The following is a 24,540-nucleotide window of genomic DNA, read 5'->3' as shown; positions in this document are numbered from 1 at the left end:
ATTTTTTAACCGAGTCAAAATTATTGATTGAAATCAAATTATCGGTAGTCTCTGCAGTAGGATTATATGTTACACGAGCAATTGCATATAAAATATGACAAAACTTTCTTTAACACGATATCATATCTACCGCGTATGAAGCCGAACAATAAGAAGATATCGTTGCAGATCGTTACGTCGGCAAAAATTACAAAACAGCGGATACAATTTATCCGAATAAGAATACGGCTGGTCGTCCCTTGCCACGTTCCCATCGCACCTTTTTTCTCTCCAGGTACAAGCGAAGCGAGTCCGGTCGACGGCGGCTTCTTGGCAACCGCGAACCGTCACGAAGGAAACCGGTTGGTAGACGACGAGCAGCGACGACGGTGGCGGCGGCCACGAGGAAATTGCAAGCTTACCGAGTAATGACGTTACCACCAACGCAAACCTAATTACAGGCCCAGACATTGCCAATTGGCCTGGCCCCGTCGTCGTTTCGGGTTCCATGGCTTCCAGTATCGCGGTACGACGAGCCGTTTCGGTAATTTCCAGGCAAATCGTAGGCGCGCGGAAATATATAGACGTTGAAAAACATGTAGACGCGCGTTCCGGGCTTATTATCGAATTTGTTAATAGCAATCTAATTTCGAGGTATTTGCACAGAAGGTGCCGTTTCTCTGCTTGAACATATAAAATTATTACTAAAGATAGTTTTATATTATACGGTTATAAGAGTCTAAATCAAGATAGGATATTCTTTAATATCGTCTAAAAATTTTATTTGAACAAATAAAAAATAAAGGTTTTTTTTGTTGAAAAAAAAAAAATATATATATATATATATTTTAATAATAAAATCAAGATAAATATTTTTTAATAAAAAAAAAGTATTTATTTAAATAAAAATTTTAACAGATAATGAAGTGTTTTATTTTTTTGATTCACTAGATTTTTATAATCTCTAAAATAACGACTTTTATTATTTTATTATAAAAAATGTGTGATTAATATTAGATATAAAAATATATCTCTTTATCACTAGAATAAAGAGACGAATTTTTAGTTTTTCAATAAAGACCGACTCTTTCATATCCAATTCTTCATTTTACCAATAGATTTGCTTTTACTGCGCTAAGCCCATTCAATGTAAATACGAGAACAAGAATCATCACGAGACGGTCACGTTTACCGCTAAATGTGAATGAAAAACACAGCGGATCGATAACAACATGACAAGCCGGTTACGAGGCCCGCAATCTTCCGCATTATTGTCGGTTTCTCGAAAAAGCGTGCCAAAAAAATCTCGCGGACGCACACATTTTCATATCCATTCCTCTTTCGTGAACGCGAACGAAACGAGTTTTATCCCACGTAAAAAAAAAAAAAGCCCGCCGTTTCGCGACCGTTTCGTCGCGTATATCAGCGGCCGTAAATTATCCGGTCGGCTGTAAAATGTGACCGCGAAAAAAAAACGGCGAAAAAAAAACATCAACATGAACCCCCCCTCCCCGCCTTCGCCGCGCGCGCGTCCGGATAAGGCCGGCGCAATCTTCCTCTCCCGTTCGCGGATATTTCGGGACGTCCGTCCGTTGCGTGGTGTGCGCGCGAACCACGACGACGTCATACCCGAGAGAAAGAGAGACACTGACCTTTCCATCCACGTTACGATAGCGCGCGCGCGACGACGACGTTTACGCAACGCGTAACCGTAGTTAGTTAGTCAGTCAGCCTCGGCGGCAAGTGGCAGAAAGACGCGCGTGCCGCGCCGTTTTATTGGCTCATCTTCATTCCTCGTCCATCGGATCATCCTTTCTAATTTCGAATTCACTCACAGTGAATTCGATCAGCTGCTCTTTCCTTTTTTTCGCGCGATTGAAAATTCTTCGTTCGTAAATTATCGCAGAAACTGATGCTTATTATGAAAGACGCTTGATGTATGCTCTCAAAAATAAAAATATCGCGTACTTTTTTTTTTTTTTGATCTCGGAACACTCTTAGACATTATCTTAGTATTATCGATGGAATCGTAATCGCCCCAAATATGGTTCTAAATACAGTACTGATGAAATAACAACTTAAAAAGAATTTCCATTGTTCTCACAATAATGTTTTCTCCTACCTCTCGTCCAGCTGATTCTATTTTAATTTACATGCACGCGATATAAATATTAAGATAATCGATCTTTGCACGAAATACCTACGTCAAAACAATTATGCGATTAGATCAGTTGATAGAGATATAAAAAGACGCCGGGTATAACGACGCGATTTTTCCTTCGGGAGAGAACGAAAATGGGGTTTCCGGACGATGACGGTCACAGTTGCATAACTGACCTATGCTCACGACAAGCACGCGTGTAGAGCAGTCTGCAGATGCTGTCCCTTTCGCCCGAAAGTTGCGAAAGTACGGAAGAGCTGGTTATTATTACGGCAGAGCGCCAACTCGTCCACCCACTTCGGGGACTCGAAGTTTGCGAGAGTCGAACAAAGCGGAGGTAAAGTATAGCGCGATTTCCAGAGAGCGACACGAATTTATGTTCGCAAACTGCCAACGGACGTCTTTCCGAATTTTTTTTCGCGCAAACTTTTGCTCGTATAATAGCGCAAAACGAGTTCCGAAAAATAATTTCATTCTAAAAAAGAAAAATTGAATCGCCTTGTTAATGAATGTTTGTTATGAGATAATACACCGCGCTTTTTATCGCCTTTTATAAATTTGATAATGTACCAAGAGACAAGAAAAATAATTGTGTGTATAAAACGTGTGTATATTTCTTAAATATATTTCGTCTTTTCTTATTTCAAACATAGTGTCGCGACAAAGATGATAGAAGTTAAATTAAGAAATAATGTTTCGTCAACAAAGCCTCGACAAGTATAAAAATTTCCTCGCGTATTCAACATTAATATTAATAAAACATTCTTTAAAAAATGTAATAATATTTAATATAATAGACATTTAATATATACTAGATATAATATTATACATGTAACGGGGTATAATTATAACGATTAAACTGATAAATTTTTGCAAAAATATGCTTCTCTCGTCTGGACGACGTTATTTGCAAAAAGATTTAATGATGCGCACTTCTCGAAGCAAGTTACAGGAGTTACAATAAAAAAGCATTAATTTAATTTATCGTTGCAGCGAGCAAGATATATCTGCGAGCACGCGAATATATGCGAAATCGCAGCAGCAGCAGCAGCAGCAGCAGCGAGTGGGCCTCCGGATTTCCGACGACCGTGTGCGAAAATCCGAGAAGGGCCCACGGCGGCGTTAAATGCACACGCTCATGCATTATACATTCGCATGTTAATTGCGTAACGCATGGCCTAATGACTGAAATAAATGATATTTACGGCGCGCGATAAAATCGCGCGCGGCTTTTGTGTAACTGACCTATGTCCATTTCGCCGATCCTTGGCCACGGTCATGCGAATAAATGTGCGAATGTGCGTGCGCAAGCGCGCGCGATGGCAGGCACGCGGAATTCCGCCCTTTCCGCTAGAAATTCGCTGGAAAGGGACGATGATAACGGGTGGGAGAAGCGAAACGGCATGTCGACCTGCCCATCGTCGTTTGCTGCACAACGAACTTGTCTTGCTATTTGGGGTCCAGTATAGGTCGCGGGAAATTGACTGGACGGATCATTCGAAGGTACTTCAAGGACCACGAAGGACCATCGGGAAGTTTAAGCCTCGATAAATTTTAGTGAAGCTATATAATTGAATGACAGATAGCTCTAAAGAGGTTCGAAAGCAATAGTATTTAAAAGTTCTTTAATTAATCAATAATATATTAATTATAAACTACTGTAATGTTATATTTTAAATTTGATGAATTTTCTTATAGCGTGAGAAGTTAAAAGAAAAGAAAATTTACGATATTTAGTTTTAGAATTGGAGATAATAAGAATAGAAAAATAGAGAATTGGAGAAAAAAAAGTAATAAATAATATTAAATATTTCATATTTATAAAGCTTGCTTAATCAAATCACTTTTAGATCGATCGATTTAATTTAATCGATTTCCACTGCTGTTAAAAATTTGCTGAATTTTTAATAGCTACTTATTTATGTCAAGTACCAAAAAAGTGGTTTCTCGGGGCAGAGGAAGTATGAACCGCGCCGCGGCACTTGAGGTACAACGATCGACGAAGAGGTTTTTTGTCGTGCCATACATAATTAGACTTCAACCGGTAATCGTCGAGAGTTTACATAATGTATTAGCGCCGGCTCGACGATGCGGCGTGCGAGTTGGCGAATTAACATGACTCAAGCTGTATAACGCTCGAAAAAGCAGTGAACGAAAAAATAGTCACACGTGCAATCGTTTAGGCACGTGTGTGTGTGGGTTTATGTGAAAGCTGCTGGAATCCGTGGAGTCACGGACGCCTCGGGATGAATGAAATGCAATTTACCGCAAATGCAGACACATCAGCGGGCGGTGACATACTTTGTACGTACGACATTGTGTAACGCATTAATTAGAAATATTATTTCAATATTATTACACTTCCTTAAATGGAATCAGTGTATTATCATTCATGAATAACGGTTTCGGTTGCGAACAGTCAAATCTCAATGGAAAAAACCAGTTAGTGGTAATTCATTTAAATAGTGATATTTTAAAACATGTCTTATAATATATGAGAGATAAATATATTATATATTATATGAGATAATTTCATAGAGCAATATATTTTGTTAAAAAAATATCTAAATTTGCTATTAAGGAAGAATTTAAAATAAATTTTATTGTTTATTTTTATTATTTCATAATATTCTATGCTTTTTGTTATTTTATTTATTATAGCCAAGACCTTATACAGAATGTCTCTACTCAAATCTTGAAAAATAATGTCTTGAAAATTCCCTGATCTTGGCCAGGGATCATTTTTGTTCAAAAGATAAAGAATATAAACAAAGTCTTTTCATTGTATACGTTTTATAATGTTTTTCACTCATGTAGAGGAAAAACACAAAACTATTGAAGTTTCGAGTGATAGATTTGCAAATGTATTAAAAAGACTGAATAGCTTTCGTAAGATAGACATTTTTCATAACATTTTCATTTTTTATCTCATTGATGGATTGTTTACAAGATAAAATTATCAAAGAGAGAATTTTTGGAAAAATTCGTCCAAATAAAATTCCACGAGAATTTGCTAATTTTTCCAGGTAAAAGAAAATAAAGGAAACTCCTCAAAATTCCTGATTCTTTTTTTCAGATACCCTATTGTAGTTTTTTTTTCAACATTGCAGTTTGTCTTTCAGCGAGAATTGACATGTCTTCGAGCTGGAAGGTAAATCTTTCCCTCGTTTTTATCCCTCCAAAAAGAAATCCATACGGAGGACGTTCGAAATTCGAGCCTCATTCCGGGGCTTGAATCTCTTTCTCGGTTGCTTTCTTTTCCTCCTTTCCCGACGACAATAGATCACGTAGAACTCAGTCCAATATATATATCGCTGACCCTTGACACCCTCCCCCTGTCTGTATGACGGCGAACAAAAATCACCCTCGGTCGGAAGATGACTGATTGGCAGTCCCTCCGGATCGAATGCGACTTTTACTATCCCGCTTCTCCTCGGGAAGCTGGATAGCCTTTCATCTCGCGGCCCTTCGCTTTTCTCCGCGTGCGTTTAATACGCGAGCGTAGGGGAGAGCAAACGCGCGCAACGTTTTCATCTGAAAAAAGATCGCCCGATATAGCGCGACAATAAAATCTTGCGGTAAAATCTCTCAACCTTTGTACCTTGAATACCCTAATGTCAGCAGCACTTAATTTAATGACAGCTTCTTATGGTGATAGTGGTTAACTTTCTTTTTTTCCATTTTTCGATGCAAGCTGTTTCGTTTTCTTCGCAATTTTTGATCGTTTAGGATTTCTTCACAATACGGAGACAGAACGCCCCTTTTTTCCGCCCCAATATTTAAAAAAACGCGAAAGTATGGCTCGAAATAAAAATAGAGAACGCGACATAAAAGGGCCGCGGTAAATATTAAAAAATAAATTAGGAAAAGAAGTGAAAACTTGGAAGAGACAATGTTGTAAATACTTATTTGTGTAAAAAATACTCAGAAGAAATGGAAATATCTAATGTTCTCTTCAATAAGAATATAATCAAGATATTTCTTTTAATTATTAACGAAAAAAAAATAATGTCGAAATAATGGTATTTGTGACACTTTTTATGTGACACTTCCCTCTTAGTTTCTCGAGACACCATTTCTAAACAAACCACGAAGAGGAGAACCGGTGCGTATAAAGTCAAATTTCACGCGAGACACGGTCGAGGAGGATCGTGCGGAGACGGCGGCGAAAGAGACAGTAACTCAGAAGACACAGGAGACTCACTTTCGGCGAATAACCGTTACGTCGATCGCACATAACATATCACACATACATATACACCCACGCATACGCGTGTACGTCGACGAAGAGCCGGTGGGCGTATACGCAGGGTGTCCTAGAAGTCGCGCGATTTTCTCTGTTATTTCTAAAGAAATACTAGTCAAGCATCGATAATTTTAATAAAATAATCGTAATCGAAAAAAGGTAAATTATTCTTAATTAAGTACATATAAAAATAATAATTTATTAATAAATTATTATTTTGGATAACATTCATCGTAACAAGGTCTTAATTTTTATCTCCTTAAAATTGCTTATCATCGTGTAGTGTTTAAATTACACATAAATTATACATTGCAGAATGCAAATGTAAGAACGCTACTAACGTGTGAAGCGAGTTTACTCGTGGATCACCGCGTATATCCGAGGTCGCTGTGCATCACGAGAGACACATGGACTCTGAGAGTACGCGGACTGTAACCTGTTATAACGGATGGAGACACGTTTCTTAGAAGATGTCTACGTGCCCACGCGATTTCGCATCTTCTCTAGAAAGCGATATACGATGCAGAAGGTGCCGCGTATTTAATTTTACGAGCCTTCATAAAATATATTGCAGTTTAATTCTAATTTAAAAAAAAAATCAATCAAAATAATTTGTAATTGTTCAATTTTATTTATCTCACAATTTTGCGTACCTTGAATTGTGTGTTTTTACCTTGAATTAAATCTAAATTATTTATTCGCAACTCGCAGAAAGTTTTATTCTAGGACCTCACACACACGTCAGAGAAAGAGCGACAGAGTATAAAGTTACAAACGCTCTCGGGAAGCTGCAAATGTATCGTTGCACTTCTGGGACTTCCTGTCCTCCTGTGGTCCCTACATCCATCGCCGTTTTCAATTTCCATCGCTTCCCGATTTGGCGATCGCGAACTGTTTCACCGGAGTCTCGTGTCGGAATTCGCGAGTGGGTGGAGTTTCCGTAGTTTCGCGAGTGAGTATCGCGTGTTCCGACATCGTTAAGATCCCATTTGAATATCCTTGGAAAAGGATGAAGGGAATGGGAGGGGGAGGGAGGTGTCGAAACGGCCTCGAGAAGCTTCTTCGTTTAAGCGTTCAATCGCCGTTTCTTCTATATCGATACTTCTCTCTTCTTCCTCTCTACAGTCGCTTTTTTTTCCTTTCCTTTTTCCTATCTTCTCTCGTTTTGGGAGGTATTTATATTTATTTCTCCATCATTCTTTTTCCCTGCAGAAATTAAATGGGCGAATAAGTTGCCCGCGCGAATAAATTTCCCAGCCATTTGTCGAATCGATTACTTCAATTGGATGCGAGACGATTATTAATCGATCTTACGGATTTTAGTTCGCAAAGAGTCGAACGGCAAGTTGCAGTCATCGTGTACAAGATGTTTTACACGTGCATTATGCGATGGAGCTGGATATATTGCGTAAGATTATTTGTAAAGGAATTCTCGTAATAATCTCCGCGAGCGTGTGTTGAAAATATCTATAATTACGCAACATTATTTATATAGTTACTAGGCGCGCGGCGCGAAATAACCGAGAGGAATCGAGACTCTATATATTCCATTTTCTCGTCAACGTAAAAATGCGGATTGCCGTATTCATCGAAGCATTGCACAGCCACATGCTCGTCGCTTGGCGATCATATTTACACGAGGCAAGCGTAACGAATCTTCATAGCAAATGTTATGGTTGCAGCCGTCGTGCCGTTGGCGTGATAAAGTGAAGTTTCGCAAAGACTATAATCGCGCCACGCAATTTAAGAGGAGAGAGAGAGGTCCCGCGACACTCTCGCAAATTATCGCGCCAACAGTTATCACTTCATAAAACGCGATCTCGATACTTTGAAACGTGAGCCATAAATATTTTAAAAAACGGGAGCGTAACCGATCGAAGGGAAAAAAGAAAGATCGTTCACGTATCAACGTACGCGCGAGACAAGGTAAGGTAATGCATAATGAAAGTCCAAGAAAGTTGTACGACGTGCGAAAATGTGTGCGAGAAACTTTGCGACGGAGGAAAGAATCGATAAATGAAAGAGATGTACTTGCAGAAAAAAAGGGGGGGAGAAAAAAAACTGCAAGAGGAAAGGAAATTTTCTGAAAGGGTTTGTCGCGTCGTTATCTTGAAAAATATTCACATCTCCTCGATTTTTTTGTCAAGTCATACCCTAATTACTTCGCTGCAACATTGATTGTCTATGATTATCGCGATTATAAAAGAGAGTCTACATGTGTTTTACATAACAAATGCTGATTAGATGTTTGTCGGATATTGATTAATGGCGCGATTAAGCGAAATTAAACGTGCAGCACGATAATCGAGTATAAATATTTATATCGAACAAATTACACAACGCGTCAGAATTTTTTCTATATATTTTAAATGTAGACGTCATATGCAAGTTACGAGGGATCGCTTTTTTTGCGAAAAAGAAAAAAAAAGGATATTTTAAAAACGATTAAATATTCATCGCGTTAATTATGCTTCGGCCTATTATACATCTATGTTACTTGCAAATCACTTCAATTTTTATGAAGAGTGCATAACATAGTAAAATAAAACTCAGTGAGTGAGTGAATGAGAAAGAGAGGGGTAGGGGGAGAAGGGGGGGGGAGAGAGAGAGAGAAAGGGTGAAGGGGAAGCACGCAGGTGCGCGAGTTCAAGGGAAAGCGAAGGAAACCAACCCCTTTCGAGATTGAAGCAGGAATTATCCTCGCTCCCTTCCCTGGCCGAGGAAAAAGAAGAACGTTCGCTTAAAAATTGACCTCGCTGTCGAGGTCGAGGTTTCCCCCGAGTCTTTACGAAGCATACCGTCCATAATTAATGCCACGCGAATGCGTTATATAGTGGTACGTTTACCAAAGTTATCCCCGTCGTGCGCGTATGCATTATAAGAATATGCGGTTGAGAAATAAATCACTTAATATCGATCAAAATGTTATAATCTCTTGCTCTTTGCATTATTCACGCGTAAATAAAACGTGTCGACCGAATATAAGGTCGATCAACACAGATTGTGTTCTCTATCTTTCAAAGAATCGTTCTCTCTAAATATTTCTCTATACAATTCTCAAATAAATTTTAGAAATAAAAACTATTCGTCCTTTTTTGTTTACGTTTTAAAAATATTTATTGAGAATAATTAAGTGGATATTTGTGGTGGTGAAGTAACGTCGTGTATCACCCTGATTAGACAGACAACTATCGAGTTTTGGAAGCATTCCCAGCGTTGAAACTCCAGTGTTCATCGGTGAAAAATCGAACTAGTAGAACCAATTTCGAGCACCACCCCTACTTTCGTGACGCGCTTGTCACTTTGTGCTCCTGGCTCGTTTATTCTCGTCCCGTTTCGGGTTTTATCTCTTTCCTTCCGTTATCCCTGGTGGCCTGCCAAACCCTGCGGTGCGTTTCGGTACGACACACTAACCTTGTCTCGAATTCGACGCACTCTGAAGCGAAGGGAAGAAAAACGAAAAGAGGGATAAATGAAGAACGGAGCGCGGGAGAACAGACTCTGCTCCCTCTCCCTCTTTCTCTCTTTTTTTTTCTTCTCATCGGTGTCATTACTCCGAGGTCGGACTTCCCTTCGGGCCTCCCGTCCTCGTCGCTCCGAAACTTTCGTGCAAGTTCATTATCGAGACAAGGAGGAACCTTGCCCGCGGCTCGCACGCGTCCACTTGGCCACTTCGAGCCGATCAGGTGAGAAAGAAAGGTAAAAAGTTTATCGATACGCGGAATATCGAAAAATGATTTGCAGGCCTTTAGGGAGAGACTCAATCTAATTTATTTATTAATACAACGCTTTAAATGTAAAATAGCGTTTAAAGTGTATTAAGTCGCGCAAATTACGAAAGCTATTCCATGTTGCACGAATCGTATAAACTTAAATCATACGAGAATAAAATTATAAACGGTACAAAAAAATAATTAAGTGAGATATTTAATGATTCAAATCATTTGCAATAACCTTATTCACTGTATCGAGATGAGATTTTCGCCAAGAAATTATTTCGAAATTTGTTAAAAATTTATTTAAAAAATGCGATATATCGTAGGCTATTTTCATATGTACGTACTTGTATAAATATTTAGAAGTATAGTAATCAATTTTATTTTCCTTTACTATCTACATGCATATCATATACGCTTTGCGTACATAATCTTTAATTTATGCGATAGTTGCAATGCGATATATAATTATATCTCTCTGTGTATATTGTAATAAACGAATAATCGACGGAAGAATAATTAGTATCTCTATATAAGAAGGGTAATAGCGTAGAGCTAAGAATAATTAATCCACAGGATACGGGCAATAATTATGATATCGGTATCTTTATATATCGCTGGGACTCATTCTTTTTTTTTTATTTCGAATTATGCATGCAGCTGTTCAGAAATATTTCCTATAGGATTCAAAAAAGGATTCCAACTGGATTACACGAGATAACATTTGACGTGTAATTTCGTTAACAATTTCTACGAAAGATAAAGCGCGACTGTCGTAATACGTCGCCGTTCTGTGTACGTGGCTCGAATTTGAAATTACACAAAGGTTGAGGGATCCAGAAGAAGATCGTAGAGAGATATTTTAGTCCCCGAAAGATCCCCGAAAGAGCCTAAACGCTATTCTGCCGCACGATACCTCATGTTGCTCTCGAAAGTAGAACTCGAAAACCGAGTACGCGTCACCACACGAAACGGTATTACTTTTCATAAAATGCGAAAAAGCAAAGAGAAAAAAGAAACGAAAGAAAGAGAAAACCAAATGACGTGGCGCATGTTTGCGATAATCGTACAACAAAAGTCAAATTACGAGAATGCAAATATGTTGCGCGCCGTTAGGTCTTAAACTTAAGGGAAAGGCGATAATCTTGCCGATAAAATCATGATAAAATCTCCGTGCCGAGTAATTTTTATGATCTTTGACCTGCGTGTTCGGATATATTCTCGCGCAGCAAGCTGCATTTACGCAGCGATTATAGGAAATAGCCTATTATAACTTTAGCTACTTCTCTAATAAATAAATATATATATTTAGAGAAAATTATACTATTTATATTATATATCCCGTTCTTTAATCGATTTTAATTATGAAATTTCAATTTAATTACCGAGATATTTAATGTCGAAGATTAAATAATGTCTTTTAATTTTATCGCAGAGAATGCATATTCTATAATCTATTAAACTGATAATTAACCATTTCATAGATTCACTGCTTGACTTGAGCGCAAATTTTGCGGAAAATTTGAGTTTCATGCGGTTAAACACGAACATTCGCCGATTTTCCTATGAAACATACTCTGAAAGTGTCGAAGTTGCTAGGAAAAAAGTCCCAGAAGCTAATACTAGTGGAAATAGAAAAAGATCGGGCCAGGCAGGAACAGCTGCACTCTCTTAAGACGAACGAACGAAGGGCAGGCAGAGCACAGTCGAAAGAGGGGGTGGCTTTATTGGTTTAGGGTAGCTGGAAAAGCCGGGGCATGGCAGCATTTCGATTCCTCACCGGCAACGTGGTTCTTCTAAATTGTAAACCGGTAGGTAGGAAGGTAGAGGTAGGTAGACAATGATGGCTCTCGTCGACCATTATGATCGATACGCGGTAGCGAATGCGTGTTGCGCTGCGACAGACGGCGACATAATCTCTCGTCAACCTTCTATTGTCGAATACCGCGGCTCGACTTGGTCCGAATTTTAATTGCCATCTTTCTTGTTTCTTCGTCCATTTTTATGCATTATTTTATAATTATTATTACTTTTAAGAAAATATGTATATTTCTTTTTTTTTTCGGACAGAGATTCTTAAATTTTGAATTTTCACTTAAAACATCTTCCTATATAAAATTAATTTTAGAGAAATTAGTCCATTCTATGTTAACATAATAGTTAATTGTCAAAGATATCGGTGAAATGATGTATATTTCAATGACACAAAATGCCGATCATAGGTGCGCATATATATTTGTATTTCGTGTAAAATAAAATGTGAAAACGCTTACTTTTGCACCATGCCACGTACGGTTCGGAGATGAGTTTTCGGGCTTTGTACACCCTTTATGGCGTGCAATCGATCGATGAAATAGCTTGCGACGACCTTTCGAAACGGCTCACCCTCCTCGGAAACAGCTGGCTCCCCCGTCATCCATCAACGCAGGGCGAAAAACTCATGGAAAAGCACATGGAAAAGCGATTTCGAAGGACCTAGGAATTTCACTTCCCTTCTTCGTGAACGTACTGAAACTCTGCTCGAGGCGGCAAATTCCTGCCTCAATATCGTATCACCTATTCCTCGAAACTTTTAATATCGCAATCGTGCTAGACCTTTCACCAATGATTTCGATTATCAACAACAATCACGAACGCACCATCGTTATTCAGGCGTCACGGACACGACTTAATCACACGTGCCATCGGCACAATCGCACCAATCACAGGCAAGTAATCACGTCGAAATTAATTTCCAACGTGGAGACAACTACTCGCTCGTAGCTTTCTCCGCATTAAGAGCTTTGAAGATTCATTCGCGCACTATAGAATAACTTTCCAGGAGGAAACCTTGCACGTACAGAATGCGTTTAGCGTAAAGCGCAGTAACGCGCGTCCCGCTACGATCGAAGCCACTTCGAACGCTATAAGGGAGCCGTAGTGAAAGAGAGAAGAGGAAGAGGGATCCCCGCGTAGACTCGTGCGTGCTGTGCTATATCTATCCCGTGGCCCGGCACGGAGAAGACTGGAATGGAAACCGAATTGTGTAGGGGTCTCTACATGGTGCATACGTGACGGGGTGAGAGAGAAGGATAGAGAAACAGAGAGAGAAGGCGAAGAGTTTAGACACAAGAAGGGACGGGGAGAAGGGAAAGTTATTCGACAGGGATGGCGATGACCGGGAGGGTCGGTTTATCCTGGGCCGGAGATCCTATAGGATGGGATAGCTCCCTTCCCCTTTCCCCTGCCGACGCGTCGCGTCACATCGCCCGACCGATGCACGATCCGGTTCGCGTTGAGTCACCGTGTATGCACGCGCGCACAGTTCAGTTCAGGTAGAAAAGTACGCGCGAACGAACTCGTCTCCCAACCTCGGCCCTCGGCCTCATTATATAGATGTGCGTTTGGGTGCAAGAATGCCGCGCCGCTGCACGTGGGCTGTTCATTTATGAGAGAGAATGTCTCGCGCTAATTTATATATGTTGACATAATTCGATGGAATTGTAATTTCTCGCTCTTTGCATGTGTTTTTTTTTTTAGTTTTTTTTATATTTTATAGAAAGTGAAAAATGAAACATTTGTAACATGACTTACTCACGTTAATTATTTATATATTTTATTATAAAAAAAAATTGATAACAATTTTACATAATGTATGAAAGAATGAAATAAAAAATATTAAAATCACAAGTCTGATTTTTTTATCTTGATGTTTATTTATAATAACTATAGCAGTTTCGAATAAGCCATAAATTAATTAAGGAATAAAGGATCTTATTATTGCTTGACTTTTTAATTTATATTTGTAAAGCTTTTGATTTGACTTACTATTATTTTAGAACACCCAGTGCATGGTATGGTTATACGGAAGCATGGAATAGGCATTGTGATCCTATATATAAGCGTCAGAGACGAGCGTATTTCGAGCATTCTAGCAATTGGACAGAAGGAAAAGGACAGTTTAAGGGAAGAAACGATAAGGGAGAAGAGAAAAAATGCGAGTTTGTAATGCGCGGAAAAAGACGAACAGATGAAAAAAAGCAAGCGGACAAAGAAACTAAAATACAAAACAAAGAGGTGGAAAAAGAAGAGAAGAGAATACAAACGAAGAAACAAAATAAAAAAAAACAATTTTATTTAAATTTCCATGGAAAAATAATTAAATAACTGTTGCAATTAAATGACAGTTGTGTGAACGTGTAAATATGTGGATAAATGCGTTGTAAGATAGGATGAACGTGCTCGCATCCAATTTGATGCGAGTGCGGTGTAACACGCTTTGCGGAAGTACGACTCGAAGTAAGACTCAAAGACGAAGTACACAAGCGGTATCTCGTAGTATGTACACGACTTGTAACAAGTGACGTATTGCCACGCACACCACAGACCCCGTTCAATGCGAACCGACGCCCGCTCGTTTCGCTGCTCGTGACGTAACGCAAGGGCGTTTCCGTCCTGTTATGGCCACTTCCGCCCAGAGAGACGGCCGCTCGCCCTTTTTCCTCACCTCTCTTTTTTATTTTCCCTTCTATAATTATCGCCCTCGCGCGCGTCCTTCGGAAATTGTGATGCCAAGGTACGGGTCGATTAATGACGGGAAAGGGGGATGGGATAAAAGGTAGCTCGAGCACGTGAAGGTAAAGGCCGGATAAGATTTATATGTCAATGTGTAATTATTTTTTCTGATAAAACGATGATGTAAATATTTATATCATACAAAAATCTTTAATTCTAATACAAGTATTTTTATTGAATATTTATCTAGTATTTTACTTAAATTATTAGAAATGAAACTTTTTAGTGCGTGTGTTTCATGTCGATACGTTTTCATTTTCAAGTTACAAAGAACATTTTCTTCATACAGTGTGTAACGATGATATGAATAAGATAAGAAAGGCGTTGAGAAGCGACACGCGTAAAGGCGGCGCGAGAAAGGAACGAAGAGAACGCCTTCCGGGAACGACGACAACAGAGGAGAATCGCACGACGAACGGACGTAACGAGACAGGAAATCACACCGATGTAACGGGAGATGCCGCGAAAGCGACATAAAGTGACACACGAGACACGCGAAGTATCGCGAAGTGGCACAGCATTGATACTAAACAATGCGTGACGTGATGCGCGACGTAGAAACAACACGTGGAGCGAGGCGAGGATAGCAAAACGACACAAAATATATCGCGCGCAGCAAAGCATGAGTGACACGAGAATGACGCGAGGTGATATAAGGGTGATATAAAACGTGGCTTATTTTACACATACGCCATATATGCATGATATGTTAGTATAACAATGGTAAAGAAGCAATATTTTGTCGCTTCCGCGTGCGTAATTATATGTTACTCCTTTATTACATTAAATCAGCGGAAATATATCATTGATTAAAGCAGTGACAAGATTTCCACCGATTATTTTATTAATAATGCATATTGCTATTAATTTATTTCATATAAAAAAATATCAAAAATGTATATTAAAAGATCACTACTACTAACTGAGTCTTTTAACGAAATTTCATTTAAAAGACTAAGATCTCAGAATAATAACTCAATCCTAAATTAACCTGATTAGAAATATTTAATTATAATTAAATTAAACTCTCTCAGGAAGATAGTTTCTCCAAAGAAACAAATACAGCGAGTAATATAATATTTTCCTAATCACCTGTTCTTATCTCTGATAATATATTTTCGCAACAATAAGGATCGATATTCGCGATTGACAATCGATGACATTTGTCGAGCAGTTGCGAAAGCGAGAATGAAATGAACGATGGATTCGAGGAGGACACGGGTGACTGCGAGCACGCATTAAGTCCACAGTGACGATTTGCATACGGTGTGTTATTTGCATAAGCCGCTCGCGAAACACAACACACAAGCAAATCGAACAATCGCGCCGCCACTCTTGCATAATATTTGCATAGACGATCGCCGTCGCCCGGATCGACAGCAGAATTCGTCCTGTTTCTGAAACGGTGCACGCTTATCGGAAAGTGCGTGGCTTCATAATAAAGGGGGAAGAAGATCGACGTACTAATTCGCGTACATGACGTACGATTATATCTTTTTCTCGCAGGAAGTTTGCAGGAATGAGAGTTTTAACTCTCTGTATATAGTAGCGAGTTCAGGAAACGTTGCGTGTACGTAGTACATCCACAGATCGTTAGATTCATAGATCCGTAAGTTTTGATACGCGTACGGGAATTCCTTAGATTGCGCTTAGATTCATGAGTACCTTATATTTTGCTACTTGGATTAACTGAGAAAGAGACTCGTATTTTTAAAAATTATTTTCTCTACCTCTCACGTTTGAAATTACATATTATTAAGATAATATAGTTAATTAATATTAAATTTCGATATTCACAATTTCTTTCTATCTTCTAGTGTCATAATGTGATTATTTTCCAGAAATTATCCTCCCCAGGCATTTAGCAATTTAGCGTTAGCGATCGCGTGCATCTAATATTCATCGACACTCAAATTAGCCAGAAGCTCGCTTTTGCAGCACACGAATCCGTATCCGATCGATGAAGCAAGCGCATTGCGATTACGGGAGATCGTTAACGACGCCTTTGTGTCGCGTAACGATGAGATATTTTGTCAGGTTCAATTTCAATTTTCCGCGGTCCGAGCGTTTGATTTACAAATCAAACGATAATTTGCTCGTACTCCTGAGTTTGTCTCGTCAGAAGAGGAACACAAAAGGGAGCTAAAAGCCCGGGGGGAGGGTGCCACCCCCGTATACCGCAACTCACCCGTCGGTAAATCCCCTTTGTATTCTCACGTCGGGCTCGCCGGAAAGCGAGATCGACGGACCGTTTTAAGCACGCAGAATCCTTATTCTCTTTCTCTCTCTATCTTTCTCTCTCTTGATGTGTACAAAACAAATCGAGCGCTAATCGTGGAAATTCGACGATATTGTAGACGACAATATCGATATTTCTTCTGTTTATAATCATGTTAACTTTTTAATTATTTTCAATGTTCTCGATTTGCTTTTCATAGTCGGTGAGAAAATAAATATCGATTGCAAATTTGAATTAATAAATTTGTCCTAATAGGAAAAAGAACTGTCGGGGGAAAAAAATAAAAGATACGCGTCTATATATAATCTGTCCTCTCTGTGTTGAATAATTAATTATCAATCACGCAAATTATCCGTGACACCAAAAACTTCAGCGAATCGATGAAAGAGGCGTGAAGAATTACGATGCGACGATTATTTATGGCGCATTGACGATCGATAATTACGACGGAATAAATATTTTCACAACAGGATTAATAATTGCCAGCGTGCATACGATCGATCGATCAAGCGATTCGTCTATAGCAAGGCTATATAGCGTCACTTCGCGCGTCCGATTTCCCCGGTATTATAAAACTCTCCAACCCGATTCAACCCGAGCGTATCGCTCGAGTCGAAGAGGAAGTCACTCACCGTAGCGTGCAAACAGTTACATCCGGCCTGCGCGCGTTTCGTCTGAAAAAAAAAAAGTGCGTAACGCACGCGAATGCCGGCTCGCCCGCGCCGGCTCCCTTCGCTGCGGAGAGAATCATCCCCTTAATTAATCCCTATTTAGGCAATCGGTTTGTTTAAGGACGGTCTCGCGAGGGACTGGCATGGAAATTATTCCAGTCACGAAAGTGACTATGTCGTGTATGTTGATCGCGGTCGGGAATTCACCGCATGCAGGGAGGAAATCATTTCGCTCGACAAACGAACGAGAAAGATAGATAGATAGAAAGAGAGGGAGGAGAGAGGCAGAGAGAGAGAGAGAGAGAGAGAGAGAGAGATTGCAGAAAAGTGAGGAACAGAATGTAGATGAAGATGAAAATGGAATAAATAGAAAGTCTCGTCGTCTTTAGTTATGTCACACATCTTGCTACCGCATCTTTACGTTTATGAAAAATAAATTAATCTCTCAATAAGAAAGTTATTTAAATTGATTTAACTTTGTTTGAAGAGAAATTTAGTGCGATCTATAATTTTCAAGCATTCCCATTTCCAAGCTATTTCATACATACAACGTTTCTCGATATTTCTAGTTCTGTAAAAAATTAGTTTTTAAAAATTACTCTTTGTCGAGTTATAATAAATATGTTTTTTTCTCTCTTCTTATAATCTTGAATTTAATCACGACCCCCTATTGCATCGGTAATACATCGGCAATTTTTAAGCGCAATAACGTAGGCTTAGGGAGATTCCCCTCTCGGCTTTATCGTCTCTATCAACCCTTTTATCGTCCTTCTTATCGTCTCCTCGTGGCCTTTATCTGGACCCTATAGTACACGACGAATCGCGGAGAGGAAGAAGGCCGCTAGTGATGCTGATTAAAATTTCAGAAGATAGAGCCGGTCGGAGGGCTAAGCTTCGAGGAAGAAAGACCAAAAGGGTCAGAAAGGAGAGAACGGTGCGCGAACTAAGTAATTAGAGCCTCGATCTTCTCTGTTGCAGTTTTCAAGTTTTCGTAGAAGGGTGACGGCATGCTCTTGAACAATTCCGTTTGTCTCAGAGGAAAAAAAGTTGGAAAAGCGAATTTCCTGCCTCCGACACAGTTTGTCCTTTATTTAGAATTATTGAGCTGTTTTTGCAGGAGTCACTTTTGTTGTTCCGCGTGTTTAGAATCAGCGGGGGCCTGAAGAGGATCGACGCAAAGGTCGTCCAGCTGAATGTAAACAACGCTACGGGATAGTAAAAAAACGAGACACGTACAACCGTAACGAATCTAATAATACTAAACATTGTTACCCACGCTGTCTATATCTGTTTGCCAACAGTACGGCCAACAAAACTTGAGCCAAAGCACAAAGACCGTTTGTCGATTCTCGGGATGTTTAAGTCCGTTCGCGTAAGCGGATACGAGACGAGATGAGTTTTCAAGCGTAACTGGCTTAGAAGACGTGACACGATAAATGAGATATCTCGCGTCGAAGATGAGCTTTCGATTCGATTAACGAGGATTCACTTCGAATTATTATATCGTTCATTAGCGAAAATCGTCCGCAGGTAAAGACTCGTTTACTCGAAATTGAAATGTCACTCGGTCGATGATGGACGACGGGGCATTTATACGCCGGATAACGATGCAAAATAGAAACACGAATAAAATGTCGAAGGAGGATTAAAGAGGAGTGTCGATAAGTGACGTCCTTCTCGAGATCCGGAACATCTCATTCAGCTTCACTCGATCCTTCGGTAGGATAGCGCGAGAAAGAAGAGATATACTCGCGCGCACGCGTATATATATCGGGAAATGCCGTTCTCGAGAGAGGAGGACCGGGTCGACGCCCACATGACACGCGCGCGCACAATTATGTACGGTGCAAGCATCATCTCTCGCCCACTCACGCTATCGGCTTCTCCGTCAGAGACCAACACGGAGACAATGAATCTTAAAGTTATGCGCTAAGATCTCGTGCGGCCAAGTCGCCGCTGCAGCGAAAGCTTGGCTGGACGAACTGGTGCATCGTCACGTAATGCTTATAAAGCGATTCTCGGTTACGAGATTTCCACGCGGCACTACAGTATCCATCGCAAGTACTACATCACCTGAAAGCGCATTTATCTCGAAACAGAAAAGATCGAGGATATCAGAATATTATTCTTTCTTACATGTATATTTTTTTAATCTTGTTTCTTTTTTATTAAAAAAAAAAAAATGTCTGAAATTGAAGCGTCAGAAATATCAAAGAATTTAGATAGATTTAAAGATAATAAAAACTAAAAAATCAATGCTCCAAGGCTCATAAAAATCGAAGGATGTTAAAATTTTCAAAAGTCTGTAAATACATGCGACTTAAAAATCTTAGAAACTTATAATTCTAAAGATTTAGCAAGTAAATCTTGTAATAATTCATGCTCTAAGGATTCAGAGTTTCATTGAAGGATCTAAACGATCATCTCCAATAGCTTTAAAAAAACACAATCATGTGGATAGAGAATCCGCTTCCAATCAGAGACACACTATATAATTTCGATTAACCGTTGCTTCTGACTATCAAGTCCCTCCAATTACTACGCATAATCGACACTCGACTTCCACGGACACTCGTAAGAATGAATGTACCGTTTGATACACTAATGCCTCGTCCGAATACCAGTGTTCATAATGAGGATACGCGTACTCGGTAAATCTGCTCGGGACGGTAATAAGCTACGAGACGTGAGGGGCAACTTTAAGAGAGAATGAGAAAGAGAGAGAGAGAGAGAGAGAGAGACGCTCGAATGCCTCGACGTTCGCCGGTCATAGACATAACTCAGGCGGTGGCTTTAAATGATTACGACACCGGTACACGTTATATAGTGGCGCTCTTAATGCGAACAATCGCGCGCGCGAGTTTTCGCAATCACGTCAGAAGGAAGGGTCGCGCGCAAAATATGCGAGACCATGGAAAAGTGCATGGCGCGCGAAACAATGAGAAAGTCGTATAACAAGCGTTAGGAAAAAAAAAAAAAAAAGCCAAAGATCTTATCGATGCAACAAAATTCGCCGCGATTATTCCGCGATATTGTGTCCCGTTTGTTCCGAGAGAGTGAATCGCGCTTGGAAAATGATACCGTACAGATTTGTCAAAGGGATCTCCTGCATGTATTTGCATACTGTATAATTAGTAATTAGCAGTATTATTATGTATACATGCGGACAAGAATACCGGAAACTATTTTCTATAGGCTCCGGCTACATCGGGCTACACAGAACTGCGGTGCAGGTGCGAAGAATTCTAGCCGTGAGACCGACAGGAAAACCGGACGAAGCATCTCGACACGCTTCGCCGAGAAACCGAGTGTTAAGTGAACGCGAATGCCGACCTCGCGTGAATTAAAAATTATTTTCTCTCGTAGAGAAAATTACCCTCTCCACATTTCCACCGTGAGACTAAAATAAATTGCTATTATTGTGAAATAATCAACTCGCAGTTTCGTAAGCTTTCGTTGATTGTTTCTGCGTTAACATATATATAGAAGGCTTAATTTTTCGCAATCGCAATTCTTTCAATTCTAAATGAGATTTTTTATTCACTATCACTCCGATTTTTTTTCAAGTCGAGTCGATATCGAGGAGAAGAGGCGTTCGGGACGCATTCGGGAACGATGATGAGAAAGAGGCGAGGTAGAACCGGCATGGAGGGATATATATATACGCGTGTGTCGCGTGTGCGAATGCACTCGCTGACCTGGGTTAACGGCCCGTCAAGGGCTACAATGCAACATTGTGTTTCGCCCCGCGCCACCGGACGGGAGCGACACACACGTCGTGTTTGTTCCGCTCTCCTCTCCGGCGGAGAGAAACAGGTCCTCCCGGCTTCCTCTCACTTGCGTGCTTCTTTTCGCCGCTCGTTCCGTTTCCTTTTTCACCATCACGTTCGACACGAGGCGCCCTCGTTGAACGAGTTTTCTCGAGACGAGTGTGGTTCGTAGGCTCGAACGAACGAAAGGGACAAGTATGGAACTCGTTGTATCCCCCATTTCGCGAATCTTCGACGTGCTTAAAGAGTCATTCGAAGATCCATAGAAGAATCCTTAAGACAAGTGTGTTTACAAGATCAAGAATTTACAAGCTACTGAGGATAAATTTTATTCTTTTAAATTCACAAGTTCATGATATTTCAATTCTCCCACGTATAGTCTCATAGTTGTTATTTTACGCGTGTTTTGTTTTAGGTCAAAAAATAAAAAATAAATAATAAGATACTATGTTTTCACAACCGTAAAACATGCCGGACATCAGCTCTCTCTCTCTCTCTCTCTCTCTTTACCGGGAATTTTTCAATTAAAATATTTCCAACGGCTTTGTCTCTAAAATGTTTGCTAAAAAAATTCTGATCCTTACTGTTAACGACACGCGCTTTTGACCAGAAAAAGAAAAACGCATGGAATGCGTTACAATTTTATTAAATGTCCCGTGAAGCACAACGGGAGTCGTCGCGATGCCGACGAATTTTCAGGAGTTTTTCGCGTTAATAATCGCGCGAACTTTAACGCGCTTCTTGGAAAATATGGAAGTCATTCGTTTCCGCCGGCGACTCGTAAATTCGACGCGTGCTTCTCCGGGCAAAAGGAGTTAACGCATTACCCGGCAACAGTGGAATTCCGTTCCCTTGGACGATGTTATCGCCAGAAGCGAAGCAATTTATTGTAGCAATATAAGCGGAAAAAATTTATACACAATAATAATACGAATTAGTAAACACAAAGCAATATTTTGATTCGTTAAGATTACGTTGATAAATTTTTATTCATTTATGAGCCTCTCAAAAACCAAACTGATCAACTCAGAAATTTTATATAAATGTATATATAAAAAATTATATTAATTTTAATGTAATATAATATAAATATTTTTGTACTACAATAATTACTACAATAATATTCTTATATAATATAATCTAATATAATATTATAAAAAAAAAAAATTTCTTGAGCCATCTAAACTCGCGTCTAAAAAAATGATAAACTTAATATTAAAAAACTAAGATATCTTAGATCAATCAATTTTTGAAAATTAAAAATTTTAATTAAAAAAATGTATGTATCTGTACAAATTTCATTGGAGACTCTGCCGAAGCGGTTAATATCGACGATAAAGAAATCGATTTTGCCAACGTACGTATGAAAAGAGTCAATTCCAGATCCGTCGAGGAAACTATGATTAATAGTGATTAATGAAGACACGAGCAGTCTTCTCTCCCGCGATCGCGCGATAAACTCGTTTTACCCGCTCGCTTTACATGGAAGTATAAGAATCTCGCGGCGAAGAGCCGCATGCTCGCTCGCAAGTCGCGACGCGAATCGTGACACAATGTGAAACGAGCTTGTCCCTGACCCATATAACGTAGGTAAATTCCATCCGCGATTGCGTAACCAGCCGCGGCCGATAGTAGAACGCGCGCGACTCGCGATCGCGGCGCGTTTTCCAGCCGCGTGCAACTTTGCGAATGCAATTGCGCGACAGAGAGAGGATTGAGAAACGAAAAATAGGGAGACGCTGAAAATTCCCCGCGCTATCAGACTGCCGAAAGAGCGTGACGATGTAACGAGATGCAGCTGTCAACCGGTAGAAAGCGACTGCGGGACGACTGTTCCCTTGTCAGAAACAGCCAAGTGTCAATTTGTTACTTTAAGTTAATGGTCGTTTCATGTTTTACTCGCGCGCGTAATATTTTCCTGCTTCTGCTATTTGTCATCATTGATTATTGCCGTTCCAAGATATCAATTCTCTCTCTTTCTTCCTCCAACATCAAGTTATGTATGTGAGTTGAAATGATAATGATACAAAGAATACGATACGTAAATATAACGTGCTCCTACAAAGTATTCCATAAATATTCGCGTACGCGACATGAACTCGCTCGTGACTTAATAGAAAGGTTTCTTCCTCCGATATCTGCTTCTGATATCGTTTTTAAAGGTCGTAAATGATGTAATAAATAGAAAGTTCGCGCGGGATACTTGAAGCTTTACGATATTATTTACAACGCAATCACTTATATATATTTATCTTCCGTTAAATGCTAACCAGATCGCAGATTCAACTGTGTTTTTAAACGAATCGTTGAAACGACGATTCGCAGAATTATCATGCTCAGTGGAGGAATTTTACATCGGATTAGGATCGTGAATTTCGCGAGTTACTCCCTTTGGACGAGCGCCACGACGACGAGCCAAGACGAGCGAAAACTTCCCAAGAGCGTCGCGTAGATTTCATCGTTCTTAAACGTCAAAGGCCAATAATTATTAAATCGTCGAACTCTCTCTCGAGGTTAAACGCTTGGAAAGTTCAATGTTATTCAATGTAAAAAGCAACGTAAAATTCTCAGAAAGATGATCATCAATAACAATCATTCATGCAAAACAATTGTAATATATCGCCGTAAAAGTAATACAGACTGCATAAATATTCGCGCATGGAGATGAGGCGATATAAAATATAATGAATATCGGTGTTGTTTAATTTACTTGCGACATAAAAGATTTCTTAATCGACGAAAGGACACGTTCCCTACACCTGCAGCACCTGTCTCGACCTTCCTTAATAAATCAGAATGCAATGGTTTGTTCTCGTGATTATCGTAGCGAGATAAGCGTATCATCGACGATGAGGCAATCTCGTGTGTGAGTCACTACATTTCCATTCGTCCCCACCACATTCGTAATCTAATAACACGTTCTCAATTTCGCTGCCATAATCGCAATTTTCTTGCAACATGACTCGTGGACGATGCAGCCTCATCTTCGATTAGAGAATCTACAAGAATTTTCTTCATACAGCGAGTCATTATATAGTCATTACAATATATGTGAGTCATTTTCACGCAATTATATACGTCATTGTAACGCGTGAAATGTGATTATTACCAGATAAAATCTCTTAACGGGAGATTTTATAATCAATTGGTATTGATTTTATATTTCAAGATTCATATTCGATAGTAAAAATTAAAAGGACGATG

The 24,540-nt window shown here is 39.6% G+C and overlaps 1 protein-coding gene across 2 annotated transcripts in view; it reads right to left on the bottom strand.

Moving 5' to 3' along the window:
• LOC126850901 (uncharacterized) overlaps positions 1-24,540 on the bottom strand; it is an 86,414-nt gene that overhangs the window by 12,014 nt on the left and 49,860 nt on the right. The window lies entirely within an intron of this gene.

This window comes from Cataglyphis hispanica, chromosome 7 (genome assembly GCF_021464435.1).
Source record: "Cataglyphis hispanica isolate Lineage 1 chromosome 7, ULB_Chis1_1.0, whole genome shotgun sequence".
In the NCBI taxonomy this organism is placed as follows: Eukaryota; Metazoa; Arthropoda; class Insecta; order Hymenoptera; family Formicidae; genus Cataglyphis; species Cataglyphis hispanica.
This window is presented reverse-complemented; position numbering and strand designations above follow the sequence as displayed.